At 44.9% G+C, this 14,967-nt stretch overlaps 1 protein-coding gene and 1 long non-coding RNA gene across 7 annotated transcripts in view; one reads left to right on the top strand and one right to left on the bottom strand.

Moving 5' to 3' along the window:
• The window catches only part of EHMT1 (euchromatic histone lysine methyltransferase 1), a 152,234-nt gene that overhangs the window by 94,900 nt on the left and 42,367 nt on the right, over positions 1–14,967 (bottom strand). The window lies entirely within an intron of this gene.
• LOC128312025 (uncharacterized) lies at positions 1,193–7,071 on the top strand. 4 transcript variants are annotated; one of them, XR_008290785.1, is made up of 5 exons: positions 1,236–1,454; positions 1,733–1,862; positions 2,724–2,825; positions 4,318–4,517; positions 6,115–7,071. It is a non-coding gene; the product is annotated as an uncharacterized LOC128312025 (long non-coding RNA). The 4 variants fall into 4 exon arrangements; XR_008290784.1 differs by having other exon boundaries at positions 1,241–1,454; positions 4,370–4,517; XR_008290783.1 differs by having other exon boundaries at positions 1,193–1,454; positions 2,724–4,517.

Below are 14,967 nucleotides of genomic sequence, written 5' to 3' on the forward strand. Positions count from 1 at the left end.
GTAAGTATTTAAATAGTTTTATCCATTTAAACTATAAAGATATCGGCAGAAAGAACCATGACACTGTGTCAGCTCTGAATCCGGACGGGCCTTTGGCTCATGAGAAGGAAAGCCTCCACTGCTCCATGGCAGCCTGTGAACCCAGGAAGGGCCGGCCAAGGACCCCCAGCGCCAGCCCAGGCTCAGCCCACCTCATCGGTAGCCAGTTACCTCTCAACAGATCAGACCAATGGTGTCCACATCACGAGGACAGCCAGGAACCACGGTAATGATAGTTCTGGACCAACCCCGCCGAGTCTCCACACTGCCAGCGGTGCAGCCAACCCCGGATGGTGGAAGCTTGGCCGGCCTCTACTCAGGCGGAACCACAACAAACGGGGGCTGGGAGCGCAGAGTAGTCTGAAAGGAAAACTTAAGAGGGAAAAAAAGAGAATCATCTATCTCAGGGCCCTTTGGCTCACTTTTCCAGAGAGCTCTGTTCTCTCAGGTGACCTAAATTAGTGAAGCCCAATTGTAACGTGGCTTTCTCCACAAAGATGCAGCCATGCGGACTCCTGTGGAAAGAAGATCTTCCCCCACATTCATTCCAACTCCCCCAATGATCCAATGGGAAAACTCAACAATAAGGAGCTAACCACAAAAAGTATCCTTATTTATGACAGCAAGGGTGAAACCCTTAAAGTCATCAGAAACTTAAAACTGCTTCCAAATACTCTAACCTCTGAAGTGGAGTGGGGGTCCACCGGACAACAGACCAGCCCCACGGCTAGCACACACAGGCCAGGCCAGACCAAACCTACAGGGAGCAGCACATGTGGACAAACATTTCCTGACAGTCGGTTCCATGACTCAGCCATACAAATACGGAAGCCAACGTCGAACCAACCTGCCACACAGATCTCAGACCCTGCTGTGTGTGCATGGAGCCAGTGCTCTGGTCTGATCTTGGGCCTGAAAGCTGCTCCCCCTGCCCTGGCAGCACCAGCATTTCCAAGGCCACAGCCATCTCACAGATAAGCTCCCTCCCTTCTCAGGGCTCAAGCCACCCTGGACCCATGTATCCACGTTATTCGGAACTCCTATTTTAAGCACAGATGTTGAGAAGGTTACTCTTTAACTACTACACACACACACACACACACACACACACACACACACACACACACCCCTTAAGTTTGAAAAGAGTCAAAGCCATTCCAAAAAGAATTTGAGAGGTGACCAACATGGCAGCCCACAGAGGAGCCTGGTAAAGATGTGCCCACACTACAGGGGGAGGAGGGAGGGAGTCCATGTCCTCCCACGAAACTGCCATCTCCTCAATGCAGCCTCAAAGCACCCTTACCCTCATGTTTTGCGGGGTGTGCCAGATTTCACATATTATCTACTGGAGCTGTAAAGATACCCAACAATGGTGAAATACTAAGAAAAGGGAAGGGAAAATCCTCTCTAAACACGTAAGTGCATGCTTGCTGGACTCTGTGGTTCCATGGGTGATCGTGCTTTCACATTTCACAGCTAGGAGGCCAATGGAAAGAAAAGCCCCTCTCCTCCAACAAAGAGCACACTGCTCACGGCTCACAGGCTTTCCTGACTCGGCCGCTGGAGGCAATCTGCAGCATCCGACACACAGGGCAAAGAGGACCTTCTCTCCCCAAGGGTGGAGATGTCATGGCTCTAGCCACCTTAGGAGAAATGCTAATTCTGACCTGCCATTTGTTCCTCTCTCCTTTAGGACTCTGCCCAAGATCTGGACCCAGAGACCGCGTCCTCTCCTCGAGAACTGCATCAGGGCCAGCGATGCAGTCACTGTCAACACCAAATGGATTCCCAAAGATGGGATGCGTCTTCTGTCCAGGAAACTTGTGAGATGTAGAATGCTATCTGCTCACCCCCTAATTTTCAACTATTTTCCACATACCAATTTCACTAGCTAATTATCAAAAGGGGTGGGGAGAAAAAGAATGAATCCTTTCAATATCTGATAGATTTCCTTTTCCCTCTTTTGTCTTTTTGTTTTTTCCCTTTGGCAGCAAAAGGAGTTAGTTCCTAATTTTGGAAAATACAATTACTATCCAAAGTAGCCCCAGAAATTACATTTAAGGGACTGTGAAATATCAGAACAGACTCCCTTTCCATCTGCTATTTAACCCTTAATTGGCTTCTCTGCAAAGGAAAAAACCAAAGGCGCTACGTGCTTGCTGCTCCCTTGACCCAGGCTAGGCTTGGCTATTGTAGTTTTCCAAAGATGGCCAGACCAATGTGCACACGACCCTACACACCTCTCTAACAAGGTGATGCTGACATTCCTCCATGAGAGGTGGGCTGTGCTCCTTCGCCTTTAATAAGATGGCCTTTTGTGACAGCCTAGACCTGAGACTGTGGCTAAAGTGAGCTCCATGGTGCGTGAGGCCAGGTCACAAATGCCCTGAGGACCCCAGAGCTGTGGCCACCTGTGGGCGTTCCAACCAGCAGCCCACACAAAAAGTACACACCACCAGAAGTGCAAGCCATCCCCAGTGCCTGAGGCTTCCAGCTGAGGCCCCAGGCTCATGGACCAGAAAAAAGCCATCACCCCCCCACACACACACTGCCCTGTCTGAACTGCCAGCCCCATGAAGGATAACAAGTGATCACTGTTGTCTTTAGGCACTATGTTTCAGGGTAGTGTCCTAAGCATTAACAGACAACTCAAACAGTGCCCTTGTCCTTTGTGTCCCTTCCAGGCCACAGCAAACACAGCCCTGGGCCTGGGACCCACAACAGAGGTCAGACCCCCACAGAACGTGATTTCCAGAGAAGAAACAGCAAGCTGAGAAATGAAACAGGTGCGTGGACACCTGTGGGGAAAGCACGGCCTCTCCCACTCTGAACCGTGGCTCCACAGCCCCCTAAGCTTCCATGAATTAAAGCATGCTATCTGAACCCTTTCTGGTCTGTGGAGGAAAACAAAAACAAAAGCCAGCCACACACCCAGAACAATCTCCCAAGATCTAACCGGCTAAGTGCTGGGCTATAGCAGGTGTCTGTTCTGAGGGCATAAACCAGGGAATGGGGGTCACACAATGTTTACTTTCAGTCTGACTTTCCACACGGTGAAGATATCTACACATATTTACCACCATAAATATGCTGATTTCTTCTTTTATACGTCAGTCTCTTGTGAATTTGGATAGTATGATCATCACAATTTGGTTTACTGACAAAATCAAGTTTCCAGACCTGCAAAGATGACACTTGCTTCCCATGGGGACCTTCTGCCTGGTTCTCACACTGATGGGTCCCACCCTACACAGCAGTGCAGGGGGTTCTCTACCTGGCTAAGCAGAAAACCAGTGGTGGGTCTGGGTACACCTAGTGCCATTAGATGCTCATGGAGCACACAACTCAACATGACACCAGGAAGACTCACAATCTTTGACACTGGAAAACATCTACTCCATCTCTCCTACTTTAACTCAGACTAAATTAAAATGAAAATGGACTCCATTAGAAATGAGGATGTCTTTGAGGCGCCTGGGTGGCTCAGTTGGTTAAGTGTCAGACTTCGGCTCAGGTCATGATCTCGCGGTCTGTGGGTTCAAGCCCCGCGTCGGGCTCTGTGCTGACAGCTCAGAGCCTGGAGCCTGCTTCAGATTCTGTGTCTCCCCCTCTCTCTGACCCTCCCCCGGCTCACACACTCTCTCTCTCTCTCTCAAAATAAAGACACACACAAAAAAAATTAAAAAAAAAAAAAAGAAATGAGGATGTCTCACTGGCAGAAAGGCACAGAGTGGAGACAACGGGGCCACCAGGATGCAGCAATCAGCTGTGCGCCTAACACAGGCCTGTCCACCAGCTACATGCGCATGTACCACGGTGACTCAACAGTGAGAGTAACCTTACGAGGCCAGAGTAACTCAGTTCCACTCCAAAGATCTAGCTCTTAGTTCCTCAGTTTCAACCAAGTTTTTCCTAATATAAAACCATCACGAAGGGAAATCACTCAACATGATGTCATTTGTTATACCCTTAGGTTATCAATATAAAAAACAAAATGGGCAATGTGGCTCAAAAATACAGTCATCCTAACAAACTCAGTAACAGAAATCCACAATGTGGGACATTCTGCAAGACCACTGACATAGCTTCCTCATCGCAAAAGATGAAAGATATTAGCAGGGGCAATGGTTGCAGATATCAAATATAACAACCAAATGCAAAGTGTGGATTCTGTTAGGATCCTAATTTAAACCAACCAACCATAAAATGACATTCTGACATGATCGGAGGGTGATTTTAAAATAGATGTCATCAAGCAATTACTTCAAATTTTGTTAGGTGTGAAAACAACACTGTGGTTATGTAAGGATGCCTTCTGTGTTTTTAAAAGGTACGTCCTCTGAGTTGAGAAGTGGAAGTTTCGCGGCCTCTATGGTGTGCTCCAAAATACCACAGCAACAAAAACAAAAGGAAAAGGAAGAGAAGGAACGAACAAGATAGGAACCATGTGGCAAAATCTTGACCATGATCATGGAATTGTAAGTCGTCTACTTTGCACATGATGGAAACTTAAATTCTTCATGAAATCCTAAAGAAAAACTAGTTCTAAACTACAGATGACATCTGAGTGTCCTGCAGCGCTCAACATACAGTCCACAGCAGGCCTGACACCCTCACACGATTCAAGCTCAGCTCTCTGCTGACCCGGCATGGTACCTTGCTGCCTTACTTTCCTCTTGACCAAATGGGTACAACTACCCAAAACCCAGCTCGGAGGGCTCAGGAAGCTGCAGAATGTTCAAAACGGTGGGCAACACACAATAAATTCCGGCCACTTTTACTGCTCGATGTACTTAGTACATACATCATAAAGATATTTCTAGCATCTGCCATGTGCCAGACATAAACTTGTCACTCATTCCCCAAAGTCAACTGTTCAAACGCAAGCGTGTCTCAAGCTGGCCCCAGCCCCAGCAGATTCTGTGCACCCTATCTGCCCCAGTGATCAGTCACCACACTCACTGCTCTCTTCTCTCCATCCATGCCCTACAAGAGCAGCAGCTGTTTTCCTTTTCCAAAGATCCCATTACTGCCATGCTCAAAAGCGATGAAGGACCAGTTCCCAAAAGGGTGGGTCTGGCCCCACTACTCGGACCATCTCAGGGAGGGGCTGCCACACTCTCCCCCGGCTCTCTAATGTCACACTTCTCTTAAGACTCCCCACGAGTCTTCAATACCACACCCTCTTTTGAAAGAGGCCATGGTCCAGCCCACACATGTCCACTCCCTCGTCACCAGCTTTGAGGCCAGTCCCTCCCCAAGTACTCATAGACCTCACTTAACTGGAGTCCAAGAGCATCACTCACTGCCAATACACACACAGCAGGGGCACAATCAAGTCAGTGTACAAGCTCATGACTCTCCCCCAGACACAAAACATGCATATAAAAAAATGTCTTCTGGGGCGCCTGGGTGGCTCAGTTGGTTGAGCATTCAACTTTCTGGCTCAGGTCACGCGTGATCTTGCGGTTCGTGGGTTCGCACTCTACATTGGACTCGCTGCTGTCACAGTGCAGAGCCTGGAGCCTGCTTCAGATCCTCTGTCCCCGGCTCTCTCTGCCTCTCCCCCACTCGCGCTCTCTCAAAAATAAATAAAACATTAAGAAAAAAGTTTTTTTAATGTTTTCTTACTTTTTACTATTGTAAGAACTCCCTTCTAAAGTAAAAAAGATTGATTAGAAAAAAACCATCTGACTCTAGATTTCAGCTCAGGTCACGATCCATGTGGACAGTGTGGAGCCTGATTAAGATTCTCTCTCTCTGCCCCTCTACCCTGCTAGTACACACGCTCTCTGAAATAAAAAATTAGAAATAAATAAGTAAATAATAAAGGAAATACTCAAAGGTACATATAAATATACTTTATGAATGCCAATAAAGGAGACCTTCCCCTGACAATATTTTGACACCTTGACCAGTATCGGCCTATTGTTTCCTATAATTCCCATTTTATCCCTTTTCCAAACTCTTCCACAGTCCAGTCAACTTTCTCATCAGCTCTGCCTACTTTGCACTTCAACAGAATCAGCAACTTCCCATGGATTTTTAGTAAACTGTGCTTCATTTCTATTTCAGGAAACAAGAACCATTTTAAAAGCTCCTGTATTGAAGGAGTAAGGGAACAAAATGACCAGAGCCAAGGAGGCACAGAGCCATGATCTCCGACTGGAGGGGACGAGGCTGGGAGATGGCACCTACTTCACATTGACTGGGACAGCCATGGTCAAAAAAGATGAGCCAAAACAAAAACAAGTGCTGGCAAGGATGTGGAGGAGCTGAAACCCTCACGCGTTGCTGGCGGAAATGCAAAATGACGTGGCTACTGTGGAAAACGGTTTGGTGGTTCCTCAGAAAGTTAAAGAAAGAATTCCCACATGACTCAGCGATTTACTCCTGGGTGTACACTCCAAAGACTGAAAAGAGACACTCAAACAGATGCTTGTACACAAACATTCAGAGCAGCACTATTCACAACAGTCACAAGATGGAAAAAACCCACATGTTCATCAGCAGATGAATAAACAAAATGTGGTCTATGCATACGAGGGAAGATTACTCAGCCAGAAAAAGAAATGAGGCTCTGCCACAGGCCATCGCGCAGATGAACCTTGAGAACATTACGCAGAGAGAGATGTGCCAGGCACAAAATGACAAATCAGTCTACTTACATGAAACACCTACTTTAGGCAAATTCATAGAGACAAAAAAAGGAAAGGAGAGTTACTGCTTAATAGGTACAGAGTTTCTGCTTGGGGTGGCAAGAATGTTTTACAAACAGGCAATGATGATGGTCACACAACACCGTAAACATACTTGTGCCACCAAAAGTAGGCTTAAAAATGGCTGAGGGGCACCTGGGTAACTCAGCCGGTTAAGCTTCTGCTCTTGATTTCGGCTCAGGTCCTGATGTCAAGGTTAGTGAGTCTGAGCCCCGAACTGGAATTCTCTCTCTCCCCCTCTCTCTGCCCCTCCACTGCTCACGCATGCTCTCTCTCCCTCAAAAATAAATAAACTTTAAAAAATGGCTGAAATGATAAGAGTTATGTTTAAGCATATTTTACCACAATGAAAAAGAAAGAGGCGGAAAAAGATTGAGGGGTGTGCCAGGATAACTCTACCTATACAATCAGGGATTCTTTAACAAAGTCAATGCAAGTCTTAGAAAGGACTCCTTTACAAGGAGAGATGTAATGTGTATACAATACAAAATCAGAATATAACATATAACACTTATGTATTTAAAAATGAGATTACCATACCAGTGTTGAAAGCAGGACGTCATAAACTACACTGTTTAAAAGAGATATATCAGTCTGATGTGGATAGCTGGATTACGGCTGTCGGAGTGGTAGGGCATCTGGCGGGCAACCTAATCTCAAATGGCTCATGAAAAAAAATCTCTTTTATCATACTTGCAACTTTCCTTACATTAAGTTTGAAAGTATTTCAAAAGAAGAAGAAAAGCAGTTCTATAGGCAGAAAAAACACAACACCTACAAAGACTGACTACACGGTTTTGGCGGGCTCGAATACATCTGCATAAAACTCCCTAAGAGAGAAATCTGAAGGGATGTGTATCAAATCATCGTAGAAGCTGTGGGGACACTGTCGAGTAAGAAAGGGACACACAGGGACACATAGGGCAGATCCTGCCTGAACAGGATTTGATCTTCAAAAGGAAAATTCCTACATTATTGCACGATTTTACATTTTTAATTTAAGTAAAGGAAATGAATTGGGGGAGTTAGGTGAAAACTACAAAGCATATACTGTAACATTTGCATATAACTTTCCAAATATTTTTCTGTGCAAACACACTCATGAAGGTACAACTAATACAGACTACGTAAACGGGTAGTAAATTTTTCCCGTAACTACTGGGAGCAAATGAATTCATGCCGTCACAGCACAGGCTGCAGCAGCAGATCCCTAGCATGCACTGAGCTCTCCCCACACACAGGACCCAACTAAGAGACACGCAGGGCATCTATGACATCTCAGCATCATAAACAGCCTTGAAGTGAACACCTTCACTTAATACACTCCTTTGCATGTAGTTCCCCATAAATTTCTCCAAGAATGCCGTAAAAGAAAGGAGAAAAGAAAAGAAAAGGAAAAGAAAAGAAAAGAAAAGAAAAGAAAAGAAAAGAAAAGAAAAGAAAAGAAAAGAAAAGAAAAAAAAGAAAAGAAGGGACAGAGCTAGAAATTAAAGCTACACTTTCCCTTACACAAATGATGTGCTAAATGTCTCAGCGGGGCTCTTAAACAGAGGGGGTGTTTTTTTCCTTCTTAAGACTCAAACACTAAAAACATGTTGGAAAACAACTCCCTATCCTTCTCATGTCTGTTTGTGGTAAATCTAGGGTTCAATCTCAACTGTAAGAGAAAGGAACCTTTCCCCTGGCCCAACCCCACTTTACCAAGAAACCAGCAATGTGAGGCCTGGCTGCATGGCCCTGTCTGTCCCAGACACAGAACAGGTCTTAGCAGGCGGGGTCTACACACCTAAGGAGCTGCCAACAGAGCCGAGTCAGAGAAGACATGAAGCACTGAAGTGATCAGAAGCCCTTCCTGCCAGCCAACCTCAAGGCTCACATCACTGAATGTTATTGTTTGTAGACCAATTAAGGAGCTACCGAGTTGATTCCTAACACCCTAAGTGACAGAAGCACAAAGGCACACGAACCTCCGCTGTTTTCCAAGCCAGCTAACTCTCCTACCAGCAGCTATGGTAATGCCACCAAGCACTACACAACTCTGATTTACATGAAAAACTGTTTTTCTGAAGTCCAAACTCTAACAGAATAGGTCACACTACCAACAAGTCACCTATGTAGTGTGCCATTAGCCACAACATCCCTTCTACCCTGGAGCTCCACATGCATGCTCGCGCACCGCTTACTGTACGGCCTTACTGTACCTGCACATGAAAGGAACATCAGGCTCTTCCTGTAGGGACTGTCTCTTCTCCATACATGCTATTTTGACAACAATTCAAATTATTGCAGAATGTTCTATGTTCCCGCTTGTGGCCCACAGTAGCAGCTTTCCTGACCTCCCTTTAATAAAGTCTCTAAGGGGTGCCTGGGTGGCTCAGTCAGTTAAACATCTGACTTCGGCTCGGGTCATGATCTCACAGTTCGTGAGTTCAAGTCTTGCTCCAGGAAAGCTCTGCTTCTCTCTCTCTCCTCTCTCTTTCTCTTTGCCCCTCATGGGATTCTCTCTTTCCCACCCCCTTCGCCGCCCCTCGCTCACTTGCACCTTCTCTCTCTCTCTCAAAACAAATAAGTAAATAAATAAAGTCTCTGCAATAAGAATGCCTGTCAACAATAAGCTCACTAGTCCACATCAAGAGGGCCCTATGGGAAGGAAGCATGATTCCGGTGTTTATGCTTATCACTAGAACTGTATCAAGTGGTAAAACTGAGAGAAGAAAAACAGCACGGGAAAACAAGAACTCAGAGGTGAGGGTGAGGAGAGGGTCTGCCTTCACGGTGACTGTTACTTCTGTTAGCACCATGAACTAAATTAAACTGCCAGTGCACTAGTGGGGGGGGGGGGGGAGATCAACCATGTAGGGTAGCCATCCTTTGGACTATAACTCCCCCTCCAGCCATGGGATCTGGAGACCTCAGCGGAGCATCCCCATAAAGGTGGCTTGCAAGGTTCTCAGCACAAGGACACCCTAACCTCCCCTCCAAGTTCCTGGTTATGTGAGGCAATGCATCCCCCCCTTTTTTTAATTTTTGTAATGCTTTTATTTATTTTTGAGAGAGAGAGAGAGCGCACAAACAGGGGAGGGGGACAGAGAGAGAGGAGAGAGGAGAGAGAGAGAGAATGAATCCCAAGCAGGCTCCACACTGTCAGCACAGAGCCCAATGGGGGCTCAAACCCACAAATCATGAGATCATGACCTGGGCTGAAATCAAATTGGACACTTGACCAACTAAGCCACCCAGGCGCCCAGCATCCCCTTCTTTTGTTGAAGAAATCACTGAAGTTGATTTCTGCTACCTGGTTCCATCTCTTTCTCCACTGACGCAAAGGGAGGCCCTGAAGTTTCCCTTGCATGCCACCTAGTTATTAAGGAGCACAGCCCGTGACCAGCAAAGCCCCCCAGGGAGCTAAAACTGGGTGGTAGGAAGACATCTGCCACCACAGACTAACTAGAAATGGATAAAAGCAAATTTCTAAGTAGAGAAAAATACCATGACTCCTTAGACACAAATTTTCAATCAAGAACAAAATAAACCATTATTTCCTCACAAAACACAAAAAAAGCTGGTATTAGGAAAAACCAGTTCACTTGAAATTTTTAACTTTTTAAGATTTTAAAGTATTTAGGGGCTTCTGGGTGGCTCAGTCAGTTAAGCGTCCAATTTCAGCTCAGGTCATGATCTCACGGTTTGTGAGTTCAAGCCCCACATCAGGCTGTCTGCTGTCAACGCAGAGCCCACTTCAGATCCTCTGTCCCCCTCTTTTTCTGCCCCTCCTCCGCTCTCCTTCTCTCTCTCTCTCTCTCTCTCTCTCAAATTAAAAAAAAAGTTAAAACAAAGATTTTAAAGCATTTAATAAATCCCAAGCCCAGTAACTACTGTAAAGGAAAATGATTTTTACTGTTTCAACAGCTTCCTGCAGCATTAAAACAGGGGTTAGCATAAACACACACCAATCCCAGGGCTCACTCTCATGCCCCAAACTTGGATGAGCAAAATGTCTCACTATCCACATGCCTTAGTGGTCATGGGGTCAGGACGAAAGTCAGATCTGGTTGGTCAAAATCTTATAGGGAAAAACAGAATGAGTGCCTCCAACACAGTGGATCCACTTGCTTCGAGGCTGAATCTTGAGGGGTGACACAGAGGCTTCCCAGGGACACTGGGGCTACAACTTGGAAATTAGGAAATACTGGGGGTAGTGGACGATCCTGAATTTCTGGAGGAAAAGTCAACATTTTTACTGCCACCAATAATGGAGGAATGTAAGCAGAAGTACTTTGTGCCGTTTCATATCCATAATATATTAAGTCAGACAGAAGACAAATAATTTTTGGACAAAGAATTTGTAAGATGTGCAATATAGATACTACAAAATTTTAGCAAAATCCTGGAGCTTAAGGCTGAGTACAGTTCTGAGGATTTCAGTTGGACCCCTGCATACTACAGTGCTGGTTACACATATGGCAGAAACAATGAAACCACAGTGTGTCTGTGACTGAAAAGACTGAATTCCGTGTGCCCCTCAGACTGAGAGCTCTCTGTTAAGTCGCCATGCTAGCTTCTAATTATCATTGACCATGGCTGCTAAGAAAACCTGACGAACAATAATCTTTTTTTTTTAACATTTTTTATTGTTTGTTTATTTTTGAGAGAGACATAGCATGAGTGCAGGAGGGGCAGAGAGAGAGGGAGACACGGAATCTGAAGCAGGCTCCAGGCTCTGAGCTGTCAGCATAGACCGCGACGCAGGCTTGAACTCACAAACCATGAGATCATGACCTAAGGTGAAGTTGGACACTTAACCGACTGAGCCACGCAGGTGCCTCAACAATAATCTTGTAATGGCAAAATAGTACTAATTAAAAACAGTGGCATTTCATGCTGAATGTGAACAGTGCAATTTTGACCTTTCTTAATGGACTATTTCTTCTGATACATCTATATATGTAAAAGGCGATCAGCTTGAGGTTTCTAACAGCATAAGCAACAACAACCTCCCCAAGTAGCATAATCATATTCATTAGTCATGGCATGACTCTGTGAAAGAAAATCTATCACTGCCTATGAAAATTCTTACGGTTTTCCTTAAATATGTGTAAAAGAGACTAGAAACAGTCACACATACAAATAAGAACACAGTACAAGGTGAGGGCATTTCAAATCAGCAGAAGAGGGGATAATTAACAAAATGGTCACTGAGACCACCGGCTGGTCATGGAAGAAAGGTCATCACAAACATGAATCACTGAGTGCAGGGATTACATATAGTGCGGCACAACTGTACAAGCACTAGGAGAAATCCTTGGTGACCCTGAAGTGAGGAACCGCTGATTCTAAGCCTAACTAACTCCGTGACAAGGAATCACAAAAGAAAAGCTTTACAGATTTAACTACCAAAATATTTTAAGCACTTATGTGACAAAATAAAGAAATAACTCTAAAAGCCGGAAAAAAAAAGGGGTGGGGGGGCTGGTCCTGGATGGATCAGTCGGTTAAGCAACCAACTCTTTATTTCAGCTCAGGTCATGATCTCATAGTTCATGGGATTGAGCCCCATTTAGGGCTCTGTATTGACATTGCAGAGCCTGCTTAGGATTCTCTCTCTCCCTCTCTCTCTGCCCCTCTCCCACTCGCACGTGTGTGTGTGTGTGCACGCGCTCGTGTGTGTGTGTGTGTGTGTGTGTGTATTCAAAAAAATATATGCAGTGTATGGGCTTAGTACCTTTAATATACTCTTAACCCAAGAAGGAACAGATAAATAGTAACTCCAAATCAATTTTGTAAAGACAGAGACCACCAACAAAGTAACAGGCAAAAGAGTGAAACAGGCATTCCCAAGTGGCCAACAGATGCACATACAGGCAGATGCTTGGCCCTGAATGTGACCAAGGGCTGGAGAAGGGGAGGAGTTCCCTAGCTCCCCCATAGCAGCAAGATCACACAGCAAGCAAGTATGCCATAGATTTCCTAAAAACACAGACCAGTCTTCTCACAAGGATGCAATAACCCTTAACAAAACAGGAAATGAACCCAGCAACATGTAAACATAGTTACACATCCATGACCATGTGAGATCTACCCCAAGAACACAAGGTTGGGGGGCGGCTGGGTGGCTCAGTCGGTTGGGCGGCCAACTTCAACTCAGGTCATGATCTCGCAGTCTGTGGGTTTGAGCCCTGCGTCGGGCTCTGTGCTGGCAGCTCAGAGCCTGGAGCCTGCTTTCGATTCTGTGTCTCCCTCTCTCTCTGCCCCTCCCCTGCTTGCTCTCTGTCTCTTTCTCAAAGAATAAACATTAAAAATAATATTTTTTTTAATTACAAAAAAAAAGAATGCAAGGTTGGTTTAACATCTGAAAATCAATGCAACAATTATTAACAGAATATAGGACAAAAACCACAATGATTAAAAAAAAAACCAAAACACAAAAAACCCATAATGATCATCTCAACAGATGAAAAAAAAAACATCTGACACTGACTTCAAGCTGTATTACAAAGCTGTAATCATCAAGACAGTATGGTACTGGCACAACAACAGACACTCAGCTCAATGGAACAGAACAGAGAACCCAGAAATGGACCCAGAAACATATGGCCAACTAATCTTTGACAAAGCAGGAACAAATATCCAATGGAATAAAGACAGTCTCCTCAGCAAGTGGTGCTGGGAAAACTGGACAGCAACATGCAGAAAAATGAACCTGGACCACTTTCTTACACCAGACACAAAAATAAACTCAAAATGGATGAAAGACCTTAACACAAGACAGGAAGCCATCAAAGTCCTCGAGGCAAAGTCCAGAGCAGGCAAAAGCCTCTCTGACCTCAGCCACAGCAACTTCTTACTCAACACATCTCCGGAGGCAAGGGAAACAAAAGCAAAAATGAACCACCGGGACCTCATCAAAATAAAAAGCTTCTGCACAGCGAAGGAAACAATCAGCAAAACTAAAAGGCAACCGATGGAATGAGAGAAGATATTTGTAAATGACGTATCAGGCAAAGGGTTAGCATCCAAAATCTATAAAGAACTTATCAAACTCAACACCCAAAAAACAAATAATCCAGTGAAGAAATGGGCAAAAGACATGCATAGACACTTCTCCAAAGATGGCGAACAGACATGAAAAAATGCTCGACATCACTCATCATCAGGGAAATACAGATCAAAACCACAAGGAGATACCACCTCACACCTGTCAAAATGGCTCACATTAACAACTCAGGCAACAACAGGTGTTGGCGAGGATGCAGAGAAAGAGGCTCTCTTTTGCATTGTTGGTGGCAATGCAAGCTGGTGCAGCCACTCTGGAAAACAGTCTGGAGGTTCCTCAAAAAGCTAAAAATAGAACTACCATACGACCCAGCAATTGCACTACTAGGCATTTATCCAAGGGATACAGGTATACTGTTTCGAAGGGGCACGTGCACCCCCATGTTTACAGCAGCGCTATCGACAATAGCCAAAGTATGGAAAGAGCCCAAATGTCCATCAACAGATGAATGGATAAAGATGTGATATACATACACAATGCAGTAGTACAAGGCAATCAAAAAGAATGAAATCTTGCCATTCTCAACTACATGGATGAAAGCAGAGGGTATTATGCTGAGAGAAATTAGAGAAAGACAAATATCATAGGATTTTACTCACATGAGGACTTTAAGATACAAAACAGATGAACATAAGGGAAGGGAAGCAAAAATAATATAAAAACAGGGAGGGGGACAAAACATAAGAGACTCTTAAACAGAACAAACAGAGGGTTACTGGAGGGGTTGTGGGAGGGAAGGGATGAGCTAAATGGACAAGGGGCATTAAGGAATCTACTCCTGAAATCACTGTTGCACTATATGCTAACTAACTTGGATGCAAATTCAAAAAATAAATAAAAATTTTAAAAATAATAAAATAAGGGGCGCCTGAGTGGCGCAGTCGGTTAAGCGTCCGACTTCAGCCAGGTCATGATCTCGCGGTCCGTGAGTTCGAGCCCCGCGTCAGGCTCTGGGCTGATGGCTCAGAGCCTGGAGCCTGTTTCCGATTCTGTGTCTCCCTCTCTCTCTGCCCCTCCCCCGTTCATGCTCTGTCTCTCTCTGTCCCAAAAATAAAAAAATAAAAAGAAAATAATAAAATAATAAAATTTTAAAAATCTGACAAAATTCTTTCATGATCTGCACAATGCACTGGGGGCTCTAGCCAATGCAGGGCA

Source organism: Acinonyx jubatus, chromosome D4 (assembly GCF_027475565.1).
Source record: "Acinonyx jubatus isolate Ajub_Pintada_27869175 chromosome D4, VMU_Ajub_asm_v1.0, whole genome shotgun sequence".
In the NCBI taxonomy this organism is placed as follows: domain Eukaryota; kingdom Metazoa; phylum Chordata; class Mammalia; order Carnivora; family Felidae; genus Acinonyx; species Acinonyx jubatus.